Source organism: Martes martes (assembly GCF_963455335.1).
Source record: "Martes martes genome assembly, chromosome: 2".
NCBI lineage: Eukaryota > Metazoa > Chordata > Mammalia > Carnivora > Mustelidae > Martes > Martes martes.
The window spans coordinates 188137583-188157565 of record NC_137889.1 but is presented as its reverse complement, the minus strand read 5'-3'; the positions used below and the strand labels follow the sequence as shown (position 1 = coordinate 188157565).

Below are 19983 nucleotides of genomic sequence, written 5' to 3'. Positions count from 1 at the left end.
AACCAGTTAGCATTGTGGTTACCTTCCTATTAGAATTTTCTATACAAAAACAAATAGACATTATATGTTTCCTCCTACCCTTCTTTATAGTTTATTCGGGTAGTATTACACTACACATATTGTTTGATACCTTGATTTATTTTATTTATTCCTTTAATCAACATGTCTTTTCATTTCTGTATCGTAGTCATCATTTTTAATGGCTGTCTTTTATATACCTATAAATCTTATATAATATATCTTACATTGATGAACATTTGGGAATGTCCATATGTTTTTGTCATAGTACTGTAAGGAAGTATAAAAATATTTGTGTACCATAGCTAAAATATTTTAGAAAACCAAATATATTTTATAGTATATTTTTATAAATGAAACTGATGGACCAAAGGGAAAATGTATTTCAAGTTGGCAAAAATCAACAACTAGATATCTAAAAAACTTAATAAACAGGTATAGTTCTACCAATAGCACTTTTCATTTCAAAACAACATATTACCAATTCCCTTGAATTTTGCTAATGTAGTAGACAAATAGTGGTACAATATCCTTCTTACAAATTTTTCAGTATTCTATTTGTACCATGGAATATATTTTCATGTTCATCAACCTTTCACATTCCTTTTATTTATGAATTGCTTGCTTACATTTATACATGGTTCACTATTGTAAAAGTTTTTTGTTTAATAAGAAATTTTTAAAAATTGGTACTTTATATTTGTGGCAAATAGGTTCTTTTAGTTTGTTGATTTTAGATGTTTGCTGAACATACATATATAACTCATTTTTACACAGGGAATTACCCATCATTTCATGTCAAATTTATGTTTCCCACTCCAAGACTGTGAACATAATCAGTAGGAAGAAAGTCAAATGTTTAATTGTAAAAACTCAAGTTTTCTTTTTTTTTTTTTTTTGAAGATTTTATTTATTTATTTGACAGACAGAAATCACAAGTAGGCAGAGAGGCAGGCAGAGAGAGAGAGGAAGAAGAGGAAGCAGGCTCCCTGCTGAGCAGAGAGCCGGATGTGGGGCTTGATCCCAGGAGCCTGGGATCATGACCTGAGCTGAAGGCAGAGGCTTTAACCCGCTGAGCCACACAGGTGCCCCTCAAGTTTTCTTTTAAAAGCATAAAATTGAAATTCTAAATTATGTTTACCAATCATCTACTAAGTTGAGTTCCACATACTAGGAATAATTACAGAGATACATGAAAGCTATATATATGTATTAATATTTGATTAACTCACTACTGCATACATATATAAAAATATGTATTTAAATAAATGTACGCAACTTTTCTTGTGACTTTTTTACAAAGCATAAAATGTGAAAATAAAAGAAGGGAGGAGGGAAGCAATGAAGTGAAAATAGAGAGGAGGTAGAGAGAGAAATTTTGTTGCTATAAATATTTTCACTTGAAACTTAACATAAATATTGATTTGGGGGGCGCTTGGGTGCCTCAGTTGGTTAAGCATCACCTTGGGCTCAGGTCATGATACTGGAGTCCTGAAATGGCGCCCCACCTTGGGTCCCTGCTCAGTGGGGACTCTGCTTCTCCCTCTCCCTCTGCCCCTGCTCATGCTCTCTAGCTCACTTTCTCTCTCAAAAAATAAATAACCTTTAAAAAATAAATTGATTTGGTTTGTGAAACCATACGATTATTTCAAAATTGAGAAAGATATTAGTTTTCGCCTCATTTCTACAATTTCAGAAAAGCTACAACTGTACCATACACTGCATGCATAACTTCTGAGCAGGTCCCTTAAGAGTTCACAAACAGCACATACAAGTAATTCCATTCTGGATGTTATTCAACATCTTGTTTGCTCTCTCTCTCTCTCTCTCTCTCACACACACACACACACACACACACACATACACACAGAAGAATCTAGCGCATCCATATCATTCATCAGAGAGTTAACATAATTAGAGGCTGGTTGTAACATTATTTTTAGTTTGCTCTTGAGTCAACATTTTGACAGGGTATTCCCACAATAGAGAGACACTGAATTTCTGAAATATTCATTTATATTTTTCTTAAAATAAAATATCCTTATTTATCTACCATTCTGAAATTAGATGGTTGTTTAAACTGAAGTTCTTTTAAATAATGAGGTTTCTAAAAAAAAAAAAGGTGAGATTTCAGTTTTCAAGGATAAATATATTTTCATTAATGTATTTAGTATTTTAAGTAATGGAATCACTGAATAAGAAAAGTATTCCAATTTGGGGATCCAGTTTCATGACTTAGGTATGGAATTACAGAGGTTGTTTTTGTTGATTCGGTTTTTATTTTCGGTTTTAATAAAAGGTTTTCAAAATCAGAATTTTCCAGGACATTTTTTTAACATTTGCTAAAAGGCAATTTGTTTCTTAACTTTGGCATAACTATGTTAAAAATAACATTGAAAGTGCTTCCAAACATTGAATTGGTCTGGCTATATTTTAACTTAAACAATTAAGTTAAATTAAGTTAAAAAATGAGTTAATTTAAGAAGAAAACAAAACAAATAAGCAAATCATACACTTACAGCATTTGTTTGACTAAGTGGACAATTTGCTTAATTAAATGCATCAGTCAAGTTTTGTCAAAATGTATACATTGGGAAAGCGTTATTCTGGTTCTTAACTGTCAAAAATATGATTTAGAACCAGACATTAGACAGTTGCAAAGCCAACTAAAATGTGGAGGCCAAAATTTTCCATGTATCTCTTTTGACCCTGTAAGAATTACACAAAAGTTATGTATTTGGCAATTTTTACAGAGAGCCTGAGTTGATTTGTGGATGCTTTCTTCCATTTAACATATAATTGCATTTGTATCAGTAACCCACTGATAAATTGCACTCCTAAATGATGGATGTTTTGTTTAAAGGAATGCATTACTGGAAAATATAACATTATCTAATTAGCTATTTAAATTACTTTTAATTATATTGCTAAATGCTTTAATCAGTGACCAAAGTCCAATGGAAAAAAAATGCTTAAGTTAAAAGTTTTTGTTTTGTTTTGTTTTCTTTTAACCATTCAGTTATCTTGCTAACAATGGAGAGATTTTGCTTAGTAGAGAAAAAAACCAAGACATGGGAAAATTTAACAATACAAATGCAGGATAGTCCATAGAATTGTCTATTACATATTGTATTTGGGTAATACTGCCTTGGGCTTTCGGAAGCAGCTATGGGAAAATAATTTGGGGCAAAGAAGGCATATTCTTGAACTCACCTTTTTTTTTTTTTTAAGATTTTATTTATTCATGTGACAGAGCACAAACAGGCAGGGAGGCAGGGAGAGAGAGAGGTAGAAGCAGGCTCCCTGCTGAGCAGAGAGCCCAATGCAGGGCTTGATCCCAGGATCCTGGGATCATGACCTGAGCTGAAGGCAGAGGCTTTAACCCACTGAGCCACCCAGGGGCCCTTGAACTCACTTTTATACCATGAGTTAATCTGCTATAACAAGGAACAGAGTATTAACACGAGATATGTAATGGATATTAGCCGAATAAATTGGAAAAACCTTCAGATGTAAAATCTGATAACCGGGTAGGATGCTGCACTAGGGAGCTATCCACTGTCCATGGGACCAAGGAGGCTTGGATGAAAGGAAGCTTCACTACTAAGGATAGGCAGAATCTCAGCAAATGCCCCAGTTCCACGGCAAGCACACACCTAACGAAAAGTGTTCCTCTCACTCACTTGTGTCAGCACAAATCACTTTCATGTTTTCTTTTCTGAGGCCTCAGCCAGTCTGCTGTGAAAACCTCTTCTCGACCTTCTTGGGGCTCTCTGCTCTACTGCTAAGCTGCTTGGTGACATTTGACTCAAAATGCCTAAAGTCCTTGGTGAATTGTGGATGATAACAACAAAGATACCAGTCTGGGGATGTGAGGTGGGGGTGGAGGCAGTGGCTAAACGCTGGTGACCAAACCCAAGCCACATGATTCTTTGTGGACCCCAAGGACAGGGCTCAGAGACTTACTAGGATAGCCCCAGGGCACTGGAGGGGAGCTTTCAAAGAAGGGAGTGGCGCTTGGGATACTGATTTTAAGACAAAGGATATCAGTAAGAATAACAGTAAACACAGACACAGAGGCGAGCAGCTACACTCAGTGGGTTGAGAGCATAACACAGTATAACGTATTACATTTTAAACATGTTGAGTTTAAGGAGTCAGGATAAACATTGAACATTTAAAAATGTTCAACTGTTGGGGCACCTAGGGGACCCCGCCGGTTAAGCTCGGGACTCTTGGTTTGGGCTCAGGTTGTGATCTCAGGGTGGTGACATGGAGCCCTGAGTGCGGCTCCCCACTCTGCATAGAATCTGCTTGAGATTCTCTCTCCCCTTCCCTCGGCCCCTCCAGCAGAGTGCCTGCGCTCTCTTTCTTTCCCTCCCCCGCCCCATTCTCTCCCTCTCTCTGAAATAAATAAATAAATCTTCAACTCTCAGTTGGACTCAGGAGTTAGAATACAGACTAAAACCATGGGACCGGCATGAAGTAGCGCAGGGAGCATCTATAGAGAGGAGAATGAATGCAGAAGTTGGAATATCAGTGGCCACTGAAGAAATGTTGGAGAAGCACGCCGCAGAGTCACACAGAGAAGGGCTCTGTGTATCTCTTCAAGGAAGTGAGAAACTGAATAAACTGACTAACCTGACTACCACTTACCACTGCTTTGAGGGTAAGGAAACTTAACTACAGGACAGAGGAATCAAGCAGGTGTGTGCATGCACGTGTGTACCTGTGCACCTATCTCCTTGGGCCAAGCCTTCAACGCCCTGTTCAAACCTCATTTTTCCACGAGTTACTCCACATACTCAAAAATCCACTAAAAAAGGAAAGCCTGTAGCCTAATCTCCATTTAGCAGAGACTGAAATCCTCAGCCTGCTCTATATGTTTATTTGTTGTGAATACAAAAATATTAGCAAAACAGCTTATATTTGTGTTTATTTTCCATTCCCTTACCTTTCTACTTTAACCCAAAGCCAGTGTATTTAAGTAAAATTAAATCCACTAAAGGATTTTTTTTTTTTTTAAAGAATGTAAAATAGAAGACAAATTTAGCAGTACGGACAAAATAATTGCTTTAAATGAACAGTGACAGGGAATATTCTTTATCTATATTTAGGAACAAAAAAAATTGCATGACTTGGTGATTGGCTGCACATAAAAGGTAAAAGGGTGGGTAGCAAAAATAAGCATAAGCAACTGGCGATAGTTTCATGAAAAAAATCCGGTAAAAAGTTGAATACAGGTTAATGACTCAGAAAAGAGATCTTTATAAATTTGGGAACTAGAGCAATAAATAAGATAGTAGGTAAGTAGATAAGATAACCTAGGGAGGGAGTGTAGGTTTTATTAAAGAGCTCCATATGGCAGTTTTCAAGTATGTTCACTATTCTTTGTAAGTCCTCCATTTCGCTTTCCCCTTGAACGTGGGCTTTACTTAGGTACTCACTTCTAACGGACATAATGTGATAGTAATGAGTGTGTGTGATTTCCAAGTGTTGTTCATTAACAAGACATTGCAGCTTCAGCGTCCCTCTTGATAACTCATTCTTTGCAAAGCCAACCACCAGAGAACACTGGACCAGCCCAATGGAGAGATCCAGGTAAAGAACTGAGCCCTCTTCTGACAGACAAGTAAGGCAGGCAAGTAAGGAACCTTGGCAGATGATGCTCCAAACACCAGAAAGCCTTCCTTTCAGTAACCACAAAACTATGAGAGATCCTGAGCCAGAATCAACTACTTAAACTACTCCCAAATTCTTAACCTAAAAGAAACCATGGAAGATAATAAACACTTACTGTTTCAAGCCACTGGAGAAATGTTCAAAGGATGGACGCTAAAACTTATACACAGAACCTAAAGAATTACCCAATCAATAAAAGAAAAATATGATAAATGACCCACACAGAAAGTCTAATATTACCATCCCTTTGCTCAAATATCACTTAAGCCACCAGATTTTATATATATACACATATGTGTACATATATATAATTTTATATTATATATCATTTAATTTATATATAAATATGTATAAATACAGTCTTCAGCACTGAAAAAATGATTACTAATAGATGCTAAAAACATGTTTTTCTGCATGCAAATAATCATAAGAGGAGAAAAAAAGGCTTTTTTGAAAACTTTAAAATGAAAAGGAAAGAGATCGGGTTTCCAATAAGAAAGAAGTAAAATGATTTGTGAATCAAAGACAACGATTTTATTTTTTATTTTTTTAAAATATTTTCAGGAGCCCTTTTTTGGGGGGGGGTTAAGATTTTTGTTTATTTATTTGACAGAAAGAGAGACAGTGAGAGAGGGAACACAAGCGGGGGTGGGGGGTGGGAGAGGGAGAAGCAGGCTTCCCTCTGAACAACGAGTCCCACACAAGGATCCATCCCAGGACCCTGGGATCACGACCTGAGCCGAAGGTAAACGCGTAATGACTGAGCAACCCAGGTGCCCCAAAGGCAATGATTTTAAAGGCATTTCTTAATTACAGAGAGGGACACAACTATCTGGAAGTGGGCTAGCTTCTACTTACTGCTAATGACTTTAAAAAATACTTCATTACTTAAATGCTGCCAAAAAGCATATATTCCCAATTTTGAGTTTCAAAAGAGCCTATGACATAATTTTCTTAAATATGTGTTTTTTCTGTGTCATTTTACATGCCAGCACATTTATCCAAGTTTTAAAAAATGTGCCCTGAAAATTGAGTCCAAAATATTTGGCAGGAAAAATAACACTTAAAACCTAATGAAATATCAACCTATCATCTACTTTCTTTAAAAGTACATCTGCTACCAGTAAACCTCTAATACACTGAATTTCAACATCTCTATTTCAGCAAAAAATACATATAATTTAAATATTATAGTATTGAATAAAGTGTAACACAGTGATAGATAAAACTGATACCTTAAATGAATAACCAAAGGCAATTATGTTCTGAGGGCAAAAGCAAAGCAAAATAAAATAAAAGAAACCAAAAAATTAAAAAAAAAACCTAAAAAACATGAAATGTAAAATTTCTGAAATTAGAGGAAAAAAGTACTAATGAATGAAATATTATAAAACAATTAATGCTGAGCTATACTTTTGACTTACAGAGCTTCAGCATGAAGGTAACATTAATCTTACTTTTTGAAGTTATTTATACAAAAATAGTGGCCTTCAAGGGAAATTGTCCACTCAGAGAATGTATAAAAAATGTAGCAAGTATTTGAATAAATGAATTTCTATCTCCTTGTTATAACTTTTCAACATTCAATAAAATTATAATCTACAGTATCTTTCAATGATGTTCATGAGGGATAAAATTTCTAAAACTATGTCAATTTTCACTTTTCACAATTATCTGGTTTGTTTTCTATATGTCAAAAACTCAAACCTGGCTATTTAAAATATTCTTAGGAGTAATATTTATAACTTCAAGATAAACAAAAATTTAGTAAATACAATCATAAAATGCAAAGAAATAAGGAAGATGTGCTAATATAATTTTCACTATATATTGATCACCACACCCAGTGTGGCCACTGGGAGTTATTAAACATAAGCCATGGGTGTTGTTTGAATTTTCCCACCACACTGGAGATTATCTCAGACCTAGGGGTCATTCTATTCAGAATGAGATTTCAAAATCTGGCAGAAGGAGCTTCAATGTTACCACATAAAATAAAGAAGATGGTAAAAATTCATGCATGTGATGATCAATTTTATGTGTCAACTTGACTGGGCTAAGGGATGCCCGAGTAACTGGTAAAATATTTCTGGGTATGTCTGTGAGGGTGATTCTGGAAAAGAGCATTTGATTCAGTACGCTAATAAAGAAGATCACCCTCACCAATTTAGGTGGCTATCATCCCATCTTTTGAGGGCTCAAAGAGAACAAAAAGGTAGAAGAAGTATGAATTTGCTCTGAGCTTGAACTGGTATATCCACCTTCCGTAGCCCTCTGATATTGGTGCTTCTGGTCTCAAAACGCCAGACATGGACTAGGATTGACAACAGTGGCTCTCCAGACCTCAAGCCTCTGAACTCAGACTGAGACTAATACCACTGTCTCCCCAGATTATCAGGCCTTCGAGTTTGGACTGGAACTATGTCATTGGCTTTTCTATGCCTCCGGCTTGCAAACAGCAAATCATTGGACTTCTCAGCCTCCATAGTTACATGAGTCAATCCCTCATAATAAAATCTCTTTATGTTAATATACAAATATAACTTTTTACATATATATATATGTCTCTATATATGGATCCATATGTATATCCAAAAAAATAGATATTTGATACATAAAATTTCATAGTTTTAGAAATTATATTCCTCATCAATATAGCTCAGCAACAATCTGGAGAACACTGATTAATAATGTGACTTTTGCTAAGTCCCCAAAAACCAAGAGATGGTATCCATCATTACTAAAAACAAATGGTTATAGGACACTGACAACAAGATCAGAAGAGTGAAAGTCTGGAGAAGGGTAGGGCAGATGGGCTGATGATTCAGAGCAAAAGTACTGAGACTCTTCCTAAGTGTCTCCATGGGACTTCAGAAGCGTGTAGTTAGAGAATGTGCATACTATGCAAGGCTTAAAACATTATGAAGCACAGTGAATTATATAGAACAGATTAAAAAGTTATGGAGTGATAAACGTGCTTGGGTGCTTAAAAAAGATTTTTTGAAGGTAGCAAATTTAAGCTGGTTATTAAGCATGAAACAAAATGTGAATATGGGAGAAAAAAATGGTAAAATATTCCAGGCAGAAATTCTGAGCAAAGAAAGATACATTTAGAGTTCTGAGGGAGGATCCCAAAGAAACATCTGCATTTCCACGTTCATTGTAGCATTAATCTTAATAAACAACACATGGAAACAATCTACACATTTACTGATGGCTAAATGGATAAAGAAGATGTGGCATATATATATATATATATATATATATATATATATACACACATATACATGTGTGTATATATATGTGTCATATATATACATATATATATATATAATGAAATATTATTCAGTCATGTGATGTCATTATGACAACATGGGTGTATCTTAAGTGTATTGTGCTAAGTGAAATGAGACAGGAAAGGAAAAAAACAAATACTGTATGATATCACTTATATGTAGAATCTAAAAGAGCCGAACTCTGAAACAGAGAGGAGAATAGTGGTTGCTAGGAGATGGGGTGAAAAATGGCAGGATGTTGGTCAAAGGATATAAACATTCAATCATAAGATGAGTAATTTCTGGGGATCTGGGCATCTAGTGTACAAAAGAGTGATTATAGTTAACAATACTGTATTATATACTTAAAAGTTGCTAAGAGAGTAGATCTTAAATGTTCTTACCACAAAAATAAGTGGCAATTATGTGAGGTGATAGAGATGTTAAACCCTATTGTAGTAATCATTTTATAATGCATAAATGCATCAAATCATCACACTGTACACCTTAAACTTACACAATATTATATGTCAATTAAATATCAATAAAGCTGGGGAAAAAATATATTCACAAGAGAATCAGGAGCAGATGGCAGACAGAACTAAGCAGCAGTCAAATCAGAAATATCATTACAATCAGATTCAGAATATAGTCCAAATTATATAGGACAATATAAGATTACAATATAATAACATAATAATATTAATAAAATTAATCTTAAAAAGCATTAGCCAATAGATTATTTGAACAGTGAAAGATATTAGATAGTAGAAAGAAAGATAAAAGAGCCTGGAATTAATGAGGAAGACACTGTAATAAGCTGTTTAGGGTGAGATGATGATGATAATTGCTAACATTTATGGAATGCTTTCCATGTGCTGGTGCTTTAAAAGTACCATTTTATTTCAAACCCAAACAATAAAAGCTTGGCAATATTATCATTCCCATCTAGAATACCAGGAAACTGCAGCTGAGCCAAAAAAGAATGGGAGGCATGAACAAGAAAGTTATGTAGGTAAGAAATGCCATGACCCTTCTTGTGTGTCATACAAAGAAAACAAAGAAAGGGTGCTTGTCTTGGGAAATGCACAAGGTATTATTAGACTATCACACTAACAATAATATAATCTTATAGATTGTCATTCCATTGTGACATTAAGTCTAATTCCTGAATATGAAATGTAAGTTAAATATTCCATTAATCATGCCTGGCAAGGTCATTTTGTTGTTTTTAAATAGCATAAAATATTATTATTATTCTGACAATTTTAACAAGTTCTTTCCTAATACTTTGATATTATATCACAAAAATTAATACGAGAATTTTCTTTGTGTAAAAATATACTGCAATAAGAGGGAAAATCACTAATTTTAAAATGTGGCATTAACTTTCAAATGTAGTCATTTTACTTATATTGCAGTGTATAAATACATAATGTTCTTTATTTCAAATCAACAAATTTAAAGTTTATGTTATTCTTATGGTACAACCAAGAAAACATATAGTCCTACAGATACTTTCCTTTTCCTTTTCTCTCTCTCTCTCTCTTTTTTTTTTTTTTGGATTTTATTTTTACTTATTTGTGAGAGAGAGAGAGAGAGTACACAAGCAGGGGGAGGCAAGCAGAGGGCACAGCATCTCTCCACTGAGCAAGAAGCCAGATGTGGGTCTTCATCACAAAACCCTGGGATTATGACCTGAGCCAAAGGTAGAGACTTAACTGATTTGAACCACACAGTGGTCCCTACAGTCGCACAGATTCTAATAGAAGAAACACATGGGAAATTTAGTGAAGGATAAACATAAGTTTTGAATGAACAGTGGTGTCACAGATTAAAACTAAACAAAATTTAATTCTGAAGGAACTAAACTGTTTTTTGTTTTGTTTTGTTTTGTTTTGTTTTGTTTTAAATGTGCCCAGTCTGACATATTTTAAGTAGTGGCTGCTAGGCAGGTTTTTTTGTTTTTTTTTTTTTTTAAGATTTTTATTCATTTACTTGACAGACAGAGATCACAAGTAGGCAGAGAGGTAGGCAGAGAGAGAGGAAGGGAAGCAGGCTTCCTGGTGAGCAGAGAGCCCGATGTGGGGCTCGATCCCAGGACCCTGGGATCATGACCTGAGCTGAAGGCAGAGGCTTTAACCCACTGAGCCACCCAGGTGCCCCAGGAACTAAATTGTTAAACAGTGAATAAATGCTCTACTGCACAACACACACCATTCGGAAATACAGGAGCAGCCCTCACCCACATCCCTTTCCTCCTCCCCACCCCACCCCACCACACCACACACAATATTCACTGGGAAGGATAAAGAGCTTTCAGTAGCTTATCATTTTTGTTTGTTTGTTTTATCCTAAAGAGGAGTAATACTAAGACATTTCTTTCTAACTCCGTAGCACAAATCCTCTGCAGAAGAGACCTTGTAATAACCTCTTCGGTAATCTTCAACTCTGAAGAAACATACAACAGTATTTATAAATCCTTTATCCACAAGCTCTAGAACAGCGTTAACATATATACTAACCCGATCAGTGCGGGACTAATGTATTTTCGATGTATTTCACCGGCAAGTAGAACAATACATGAAGCCATAAGGAGCCGGACCAAACCCATCATCTCCACACTGTTATATTTTCTAGCGAAAGTTCCCTCTCTGTTCAACATTCATTCCACTGGAATGTATTTGTTAGGAATATTTGTAAATTGACTATGCTGCTTACAAAATGAAATGCTTATCCTTTATTTTATTCCAAGTGAAAACTTTTATTAGCCATGTTTTCAATCAAATACATTTTCATTAAAAAGTTGACTAACACTAATTATTAACAGTAAATCCTGGCTTGAAGACTGGGGATCTTTAAATATTTAGTCATATAAGTAAATGAGGAAATGTACTAACCAACCAAATCCCTCAACCTATGAAAGCCCAGATCTTTGCCAAATACTTGAAATGTGGGATAGGAAGAGTAGCCCGCTAATTTTTTTAATTTTTTTTCCCCGTAAAACACTGATGACAATTTTCCAACCAAAGCAGAAAAAAACAATGAGAATGAGAAAAAGTCTAGCCAAATGAAAATATAAATGCTATGCAAAACAAAAAAACAAAAAACAAAAAAAAAAAACAAAAAACAGCACCCATTGGATAATTCTGGACACTAATAAGATCCACTGAGTCACACAAAATGAAATCTGTTGGATTAGTTCAAAAATGAACTCTCACCTACTACCCTTAGCTTTGAGATGAAGCCAACAGAAGAATTCTGAATACACAGATTTTTACCTTCTTTTTGACAACAAAAAGCAACAATACAAATAGGGGCACCTGGGTGGCTCAGTTGGTTAAGCGACTGCCTTCAGCTCAGGTCATGATCCTGGAGTCCCAGGATGGAGTCCCACATCAGGCTCTCTGCTTGTCAGGGAGCCTGTTTCTCCCACTGACCTCTCTCCTCTCATGCTCTCTCTCTCATTCTTTCTCTCTCTCTCAAATAAATAAATAAAATCTTAAAAAAAAAAAATACAAATATTCTGAAAGGCAGAAAAGCAGCTCACACACTTTAACATCCTAAAACCCTATAAACTGAATTCCAAACCACATTTAAAAAATAAATAAATAAATCACAGAAAATAGGTGATAAAATCTAGACCAAGGATTTTTTCTATATGTTAGAAAACCATCACGAAATGCCATAGGGCACATAGAGCACTCTAGTGTATTTGTCCATCTCAAGCACAAAATAAACCAGTGAGGTTTGTAAAACACATTTTCCCACTTCCAAAAAAAATTAATAGAAAGTATTTATAGAATTCATTTTCAGGGACAGAAGGCAAGTTTCTTGAAATCAGTTAAAATCAAAGTTACAATAAATCATCTACCCCAATGCTTCCTTAAATAATTAAGTAAATAAATTGTGAAATAAATAGGAATTTTCAATGTAGTGGTTGAGAAACACATCTTTTGTCATGCTTCAATGGTCAATATCAATTCTCCACATCACTTCATTTATTCATTCAACAAATACATATTTACAAATAAAATTGAAGTGCCAGACATTGGTCCAGGTTGTGGGTATTCAATGGTCAATGAAATATTGATTCATGACCTCATGGAATTTACAGTATAGATGGGGGCAAGAGATAAACATTAAAAACAAATGCACACTGAAATAAGTCAAGCAGAGAGAGTCAATTATCATATGGTTTCACTTATTTGTGGAGCATAACAAATAACATGGAGGACAAGGGGAGATGGAGAGGAGAAGGGAGTTGAGGGAAATTGGAAGGGGAGGTGAACCTTGAAAGACTATGGACTCTGAAAATCAACCTGAGGGTTTTGAAGGGGCAGGGGTGGGAGGTCCGAGGAACCAGGTAGTGGGTATTAGGGAGGGCACGGATTGCATGGAGCACTGTGTGTGGTGAAAAAACAATGAATACTGTTACACTGAAAGGAAATTAAAAATTTAAAAAAAAAATTAAAAATAGAACTACCCTAAAAAAAAAAAAAACCTAAAAAAAAAACAAAACCAAATGCACACATAATTAAATAATCGCCCAATAACCATGAGAAGTATGATGGGGGGGGGGCAAAAGAGGATACATTGAGAGAAAATAGCAGTTTCACCATCTTGAGCAACATGTCTATCTCTGGTGTACCCAAGAAGGTTGCGATTGTCCAAAAGGATACTAAAAAGAGTATCTTTAAAATTACTAAAACATAAATTTAAAATCTCATTATGTTCTATGTTACTGAAAATGAATTATCTCAATAAGTCTTGTTCAAATTCTTCTCTTCTTTCCTTTTCTTATTTTATTTTATGTTTTTTTTCATTGTGAGAAATGTACTCTTTAATTCCCATTCCCTATTTCCTCCATCCCTCTAACCAGTTCCCCTCTGGTAACCATCAGTTTGTTGTCTATAGTTAAGAGTCTGTTTGCTGGTTTGTTTCTACCTCTCTCTATCTCTCTTTCCTTGCTTGTTTGTTTGTTTTTAATTTCACATGAGTGAGATCATATGGTATTCGTTTTTGTCTTAGTTTGCTCAGCATTATATACTCTCTAACTCTACCCATATTGATACAAATGATTAATGGCTAAATAATATTCCATCACATATATATTATACATATTATGTATATCATATATCAAGAAGTAATATATATCATATACCAAGATACATATATATATATCTATAAATATGTATATCATGTATCATCTATCAAGAAGTGATATATATCACTTCTTCTTTATCCATTCCATCTATAGATGGACACTTAAGCAACTCCCATAGTGTGGCTTTTGTAAATAATGCTTCAATAAACATAGGGGTGAATGTATACCTTTGAATTAGTGTTTTTTTTTATAATCTGGATAAATATCCAATAGTTTGATTCCTGGATTGTAGAGGTGTTGTTTTTTTTTTGTTTTTTTTTTTTTGAGGAAACCCCATACTATTTTCCACAGTGGCTACCTGAGTCTGCATTGTCTTTATTCCTTTCTCTTTATTCTTTGCATATCTATCATTGGTTTTTGATTTGTGGTTACCATTAGGTTTTTACAACATCTTTTGTATAGAGCAATGTATGTTAAGTTGATGATTGCTTAATTTTAAACCCCTTCACTCCTCCTCCCCCCTGCAACATTTTAGGAATATGGTGTTATATTTTACATCCTTTTATTTTATGAATCCCTTGGCTGATTTTTGTAGAAATATTTATTTTTACTCCTTCTGCATTTTTGGTTTTTTGTTTGTTTGTTTGTTTGTTTGTTTTACTTTTCATATTCTCTCTTATGGTCTTTGCTTTCCACTCAGGGAGCCCCTTTAATATTTCTGCAGGGCTTGTTTACAGGTTATGAACTCCTTTTGATCTTTTGTTCGTTTGAGAAACTCTTTCTCTCTCCTTCTATCCTGAATGACAGTCTTGCTGGATAGAGTATTCTTGGATGGCAGATTTTTTTCCCTTTCAGAACTTTGAGTACATCATGCCACTGCCTTCTGGCATGCAAAGTTTCTGCTGAAAAATCTGTTGATAACCTTATGTGGTTTCCCTTGTATGTTTCTTGCTGTTTTAATTTTTTTCGTTATCACTACTTTTTGCCATTTTGTTTACCATGTGTCTTGGTGTGGGCCTCTTTCGGTAAATTTTTTTAGAAACCTCTGTGCTTCCTGGATGTGGATATCTATTTCCTTCCCAGTTCAGCTATTATGTCTTCAAATGAATATTCTGCCCTCTTACCTCTCCTTCTGAGATCTCTGTGATGTATTATTATGCTTGCTCAAACTCTAAGTAGAAGAAGCTGAAAATGTACTATCACCAACAGATATTGACTTGAATCAATATATAGTTGAAGGAGAGAGCAGAAAAGATGATTACATTAGAAATGGCTTTCTGGGGGTGCCTGGGTGGCTCAGTGGGTTAAAGCCTCTGCCTTCGGCTCAGGTCATGATCCCAGAATCCTGGGATCGAGCCCCGCATCGGGCTCTCTGCTCAGCAGGGAGCCTGCTTCCTCTTCTCTCTCTGCCTGTTTCTCTGCCTACTTGTGATTTCTCTCTGCCAAATAAATAAATAAAATCTTTAAAAAAAAAGAAAAGAAATGGCTTTCTGTAAGTCATACCAAAAAAGGATGAATGAAGAGATAAATTTACATTTATTTTCCTACTTCAAAGCTTCACTTTGTAAGAACATTTAAACAAACATTATGAAAAGAATATGCTCATTTGTAACCAGAAGATTTTCAGATATTTGATTTAATTGGCATAGAATATAATATTCTTGAGAAAGTGGATATAAAAGATGTAACCTTTAATAAATAATATAGAAGAGTTTTCTAATATTAATAATAAATTTTATTGAGGTAGTCTAATACAAATTTGCCACTCTTTCTATTTCTAAGAGTTTATGTGAGCAAATATATCTTGTAGATTTTAATAAGTCTCCAAATTATTATTTCAGGATTATAAGGTAAAATGTAAGTTATACTTAATGAATCATTTTAATGCCTAGAAATTTGCCTAACTCCAAGAAATAAATCCATCATTAGAAATACATAAATCCAGGGGTGGATTAAGCCTCTGCCTCCAGCTCAGGTCATGATCTCAGGGTCCTGGGATCGAGCCCCGCATCGGGCTCTCTACTCAGCGGGGAGCCTGCATCCCTTCCTCTCTCTCTGCCTACCTCTCTGTCTACTTGTGATTTCTCTCTCTGCCAAATAAATAAATAAAATCTTTAAAAAAAATACATAAATCTAAAATTATTTAAGTTGACACATCTTCCTGTCAGCCATATTGGATTCACTAAACTGAATTTTAATTATATCCTGCTAATCAACTATTTTTGTATTCATTTACCACTTGGATATCCTCTACTATTACCAAAATCCTTGTTTAATGTTGACTGTTGTTGATATAGTGCCTTAATCTTTAAACAGGATATGTTCTTAATATTTGTTCTTAATGTATAATTATTAATTTTTATATTACATCTTTATACTATTTCTATATTGTATTATATATACTATATATTATATATAGTATATATAATACAATATACAATATATCCTATTTCTATTATATTTATAATAAGAATTATACTAATTGATTTGTTAATTATAATTATATTAATTAAGAACAGAATCCTGTTTAAAGAATAAGGAAATATATCAATAATAGTATACATTAAACAAAGATCGTTATTTATTTATGTATTGTGTAGGATTATTTTTTTCAAATGTGAGAGACCAGATTTTGCTGGATCCCAATACCTAACACTATGCTTAGCATGCAGTTGGTGCTCAATTTTTATTGAATAAATAAACATTTTTACATCTGTAATGTTTAGTACCAATAAATAACTGTAACATTGGTCCTATGATTTCACTCAAAAGACCCATAAATCTTACTTCAGAAATGTATTAAGAATTTGGCATACTAAAAAATCCGAATTTTTGCAAAAGATGATTATTTACATAAAGATGCTTGGAGATTCCGATTACGAAAAGCATTTCTTTATTTGGGTGGTCTCAAAGATGAGATCATATCACAGAATGGGACCTTGAAAACACATGGAAATTTCACACTGGTAATAATTACAAATCTTTGTAGTAATTGCCCATGATATAAATTAATGCTGTGCCATTTATGGGGAAAATGGATTGTGATATAAATAAGGTTTTTATTAATCAGAAGTTGCTGGTATATTATCCAATTTGTAGTATTTTGAGATACCACATTGTCATAAATACCACCAGTTAAATGGTTTAAATTTCCTAAGATTATATAATGTGTTTATCAAAATACGTATTAAAGATATGCTCATCTGTAGTCTCTAAGATAATTCATACTGTCTCATAAATTGCTCTTTTAAAAAATATATGCACATTTAAAATCATGTTTCTTTTCCTACATTACAACATCTGAATAAACAAAGAATTTTAACGTCTAAGTTTAAGGTCAGACTGAGCTATAAATTGATTCACAGAACAAAACAGAAGACCATGAGAAGATGAATAAATTGTGGTTTTCAGTGAAGCAAAAAGTGATTCAAGGAAGAACAACTGCATAGACAGGATTTACTAAGAACGAAAGTTTCTTCTGTACTTACCGTCCTACGAGCAGCTTTAGTATGGAAACTGTAAGCCCACTGGAATTATGTTTGCACTTTTTAAAAAAAGTGATGAATTGCATGATTACAGTGTTTTGTATGGTTTATGGTCTTGTTTACCATAACATTAAATCTCTTAAAGCAAATTTTGCCAAGAAAAGAGATTTAAAAGAAGCCAATACAATTTCCGCAAACTCTAACAAATATTATTAAAATCGTCAAAAACACTCAAACAGTTCATTTTGGGAAAAATCATCTGATGTGAACCTCTTATTATTTGTAAGTTAATACAATTTATTTATCTATCTACTCAACCATTCATTCAACAAACAGCTGTTGAGTTTTATTATATGCCAAGAAATAAGCTTTATTCTCTGGGAAATGAATATGAATATAATGAATATAAATGTTATGGTTCTTATCCAAAAGCTATTTATTCATGAGCAACTTTCTCAAACTTTTTAAGTAGTAGCTTTCTTCTGTATTAAATGAGGATAATAATTTGAAACTCCTTCACAGGAATTAAATCAATTGTCAAGCAGTATCAGGCGCATAGTAAGTGCTCCATCAAAGTTGCATATCCAGTGTGTTTTGATCCTGCTAGGGTTTTAAATGTATATAAGAAATACAAACAAAATCATTCCTAGTAGATGGAATGGTGTAAATGCATGAAGAGACATCTGGGGTTCCTAACAGCATCTAATAAACAACTCTCTGCCTCCATGTTGCCCAAAACATCCAGGTTCCTTTGGTCAGAGCTCTCTAATTGCCTTGATGTCTGCAAGCGGAGTTTCTTATCTCTGTGTTCTTCAGTTTCAAATTTTCAATGATAAAGACTAAAAATGACCACTAATTTTAGAGCTCTAGAGTGTTTGTTTGTGTCCCCCCCGAAATACTTGGGTTGAAATGTAATCCCCAATATGATGGTATTTGGAGCAAGAGCCTCTGGAACGTGATTAGGTTATGAGGGAAGAACCTTCATGAATGGGATTAGTGACCTAATAAGAAAGAGCCCAGAAAGATTCCTCCCCATTTCACCATGTAAGAATACAGTAAAAAGATGGCTATCTCTGAACTAGGAAGCAGCCCTCATCATCAGTCAACAAATCTGTCAGCACCTTGAGCTTGTACTTGCCAGTTTACACATTGTGAGAAATAAATTTCTGTTGTTTATAAATCACCCAGTCTACGGCATATCTGTTATAGCAGCTCAAGGGGTCTAAGACATTTAATTAATGCCTTTGCTTTACATTATAGTGGGACTGATAATAGACTATGAGAATTTCTTTGTTATAGAATTTTGACTTCGTTTTTTCAGTATATAATCATTGTATAATTTCTCTCTCTTTTTTTTTTAAAGATTTTATGTATTTATTTGACAGAGATCACAAGTAGACAGAGAGGCAGGCAGAAAGACGGCGGGAGTGGTGGGGGGAGATGGAAGCAGGCTCCCCGCCGAGTAGATAACCCCACGCGGGGCTCCATCCCAGGACCCCGAGATCATGACCCGAGCCGAAGGCAGAGGCTTAACCCACTGAGCCACACAGGTGCCCCTCATTATGTAATTTCTTACTTCCTTATAGCCTCAGATATGAATATAAGCACTTATTTCTCAATGTCTTTCATTTACTGATCAAGAACTGATTCTATACCACAGGGTGAAGGAAAACATGAATTTGGATCTGCTAAAGACAAAGAATACATTTAGTTACAAATTAACAGTATGATTTGAAGAAAATGTAGAAGAGGATAGGTTAAAGAGTATATGGTGCATACTTTTAGAAATTAACACCATTATTATTTTACTTCATTTATTCGCCTGTTTGTTTGAGCACGTCTTCCTAGAGAAGTCTTAAAATGTTTATAGGTATTTGATGTGGGGCCATGCCAAAAGATTAAAAATGAAAAGAGGTAAGATTATGCACTGAAAGAGAAGAGAGATTTCAAATAAAGTCAGATAATACACTAATGATATAATTGGGTAAATTAAAAGATAAGTGAAAGTTGAATAAGGGAAAACATAAGATGCCATAATAAGTAGGAAAACCACAATAAAACAAATTAATAATTAGACTTAATTGACTTCCTGCCCTGACAAGAATGGTATACAGAAGACATCAATGTATTCTGTAGAAAGCCCAGGAAGGGGCTAAGGGGAAGCAATCTAGCTGGATATTTAGATGACGGTAGACGGAGGGCCCGATCCTTAAACTTTAATACATTTTTTCTTCCTAATAACTAGCTACTTACTCCAATAGTATTACAAATTAAATTATGACTTCAACAGTCTGAAAATTGGGGATACTGTCTATTTTTCCCCACTAATGTATGTATTTGCTGAAATATTTTTGGTAGTTATATAGATCTAAGGTTATTTGGGGGATGGGATGATGAAGCTTAGGTTTTCTAAGGC

General features: G+C 34.4%; 1 protein-coding gene across 1 annotated transcript in view; it reads right to left on the bottom strand.

The window, feature by feature from the left end:
- ADGRL3 (adhesion G protein-coupled receptor L3) overlaps positions 1–19983 on the bottom strand; it is a 417871-nt gene that overhangs the window by 329924 nt on the left and 67964 nt on the right. The gene's annotated exons all lie outside the window — the stretch shown is intronic.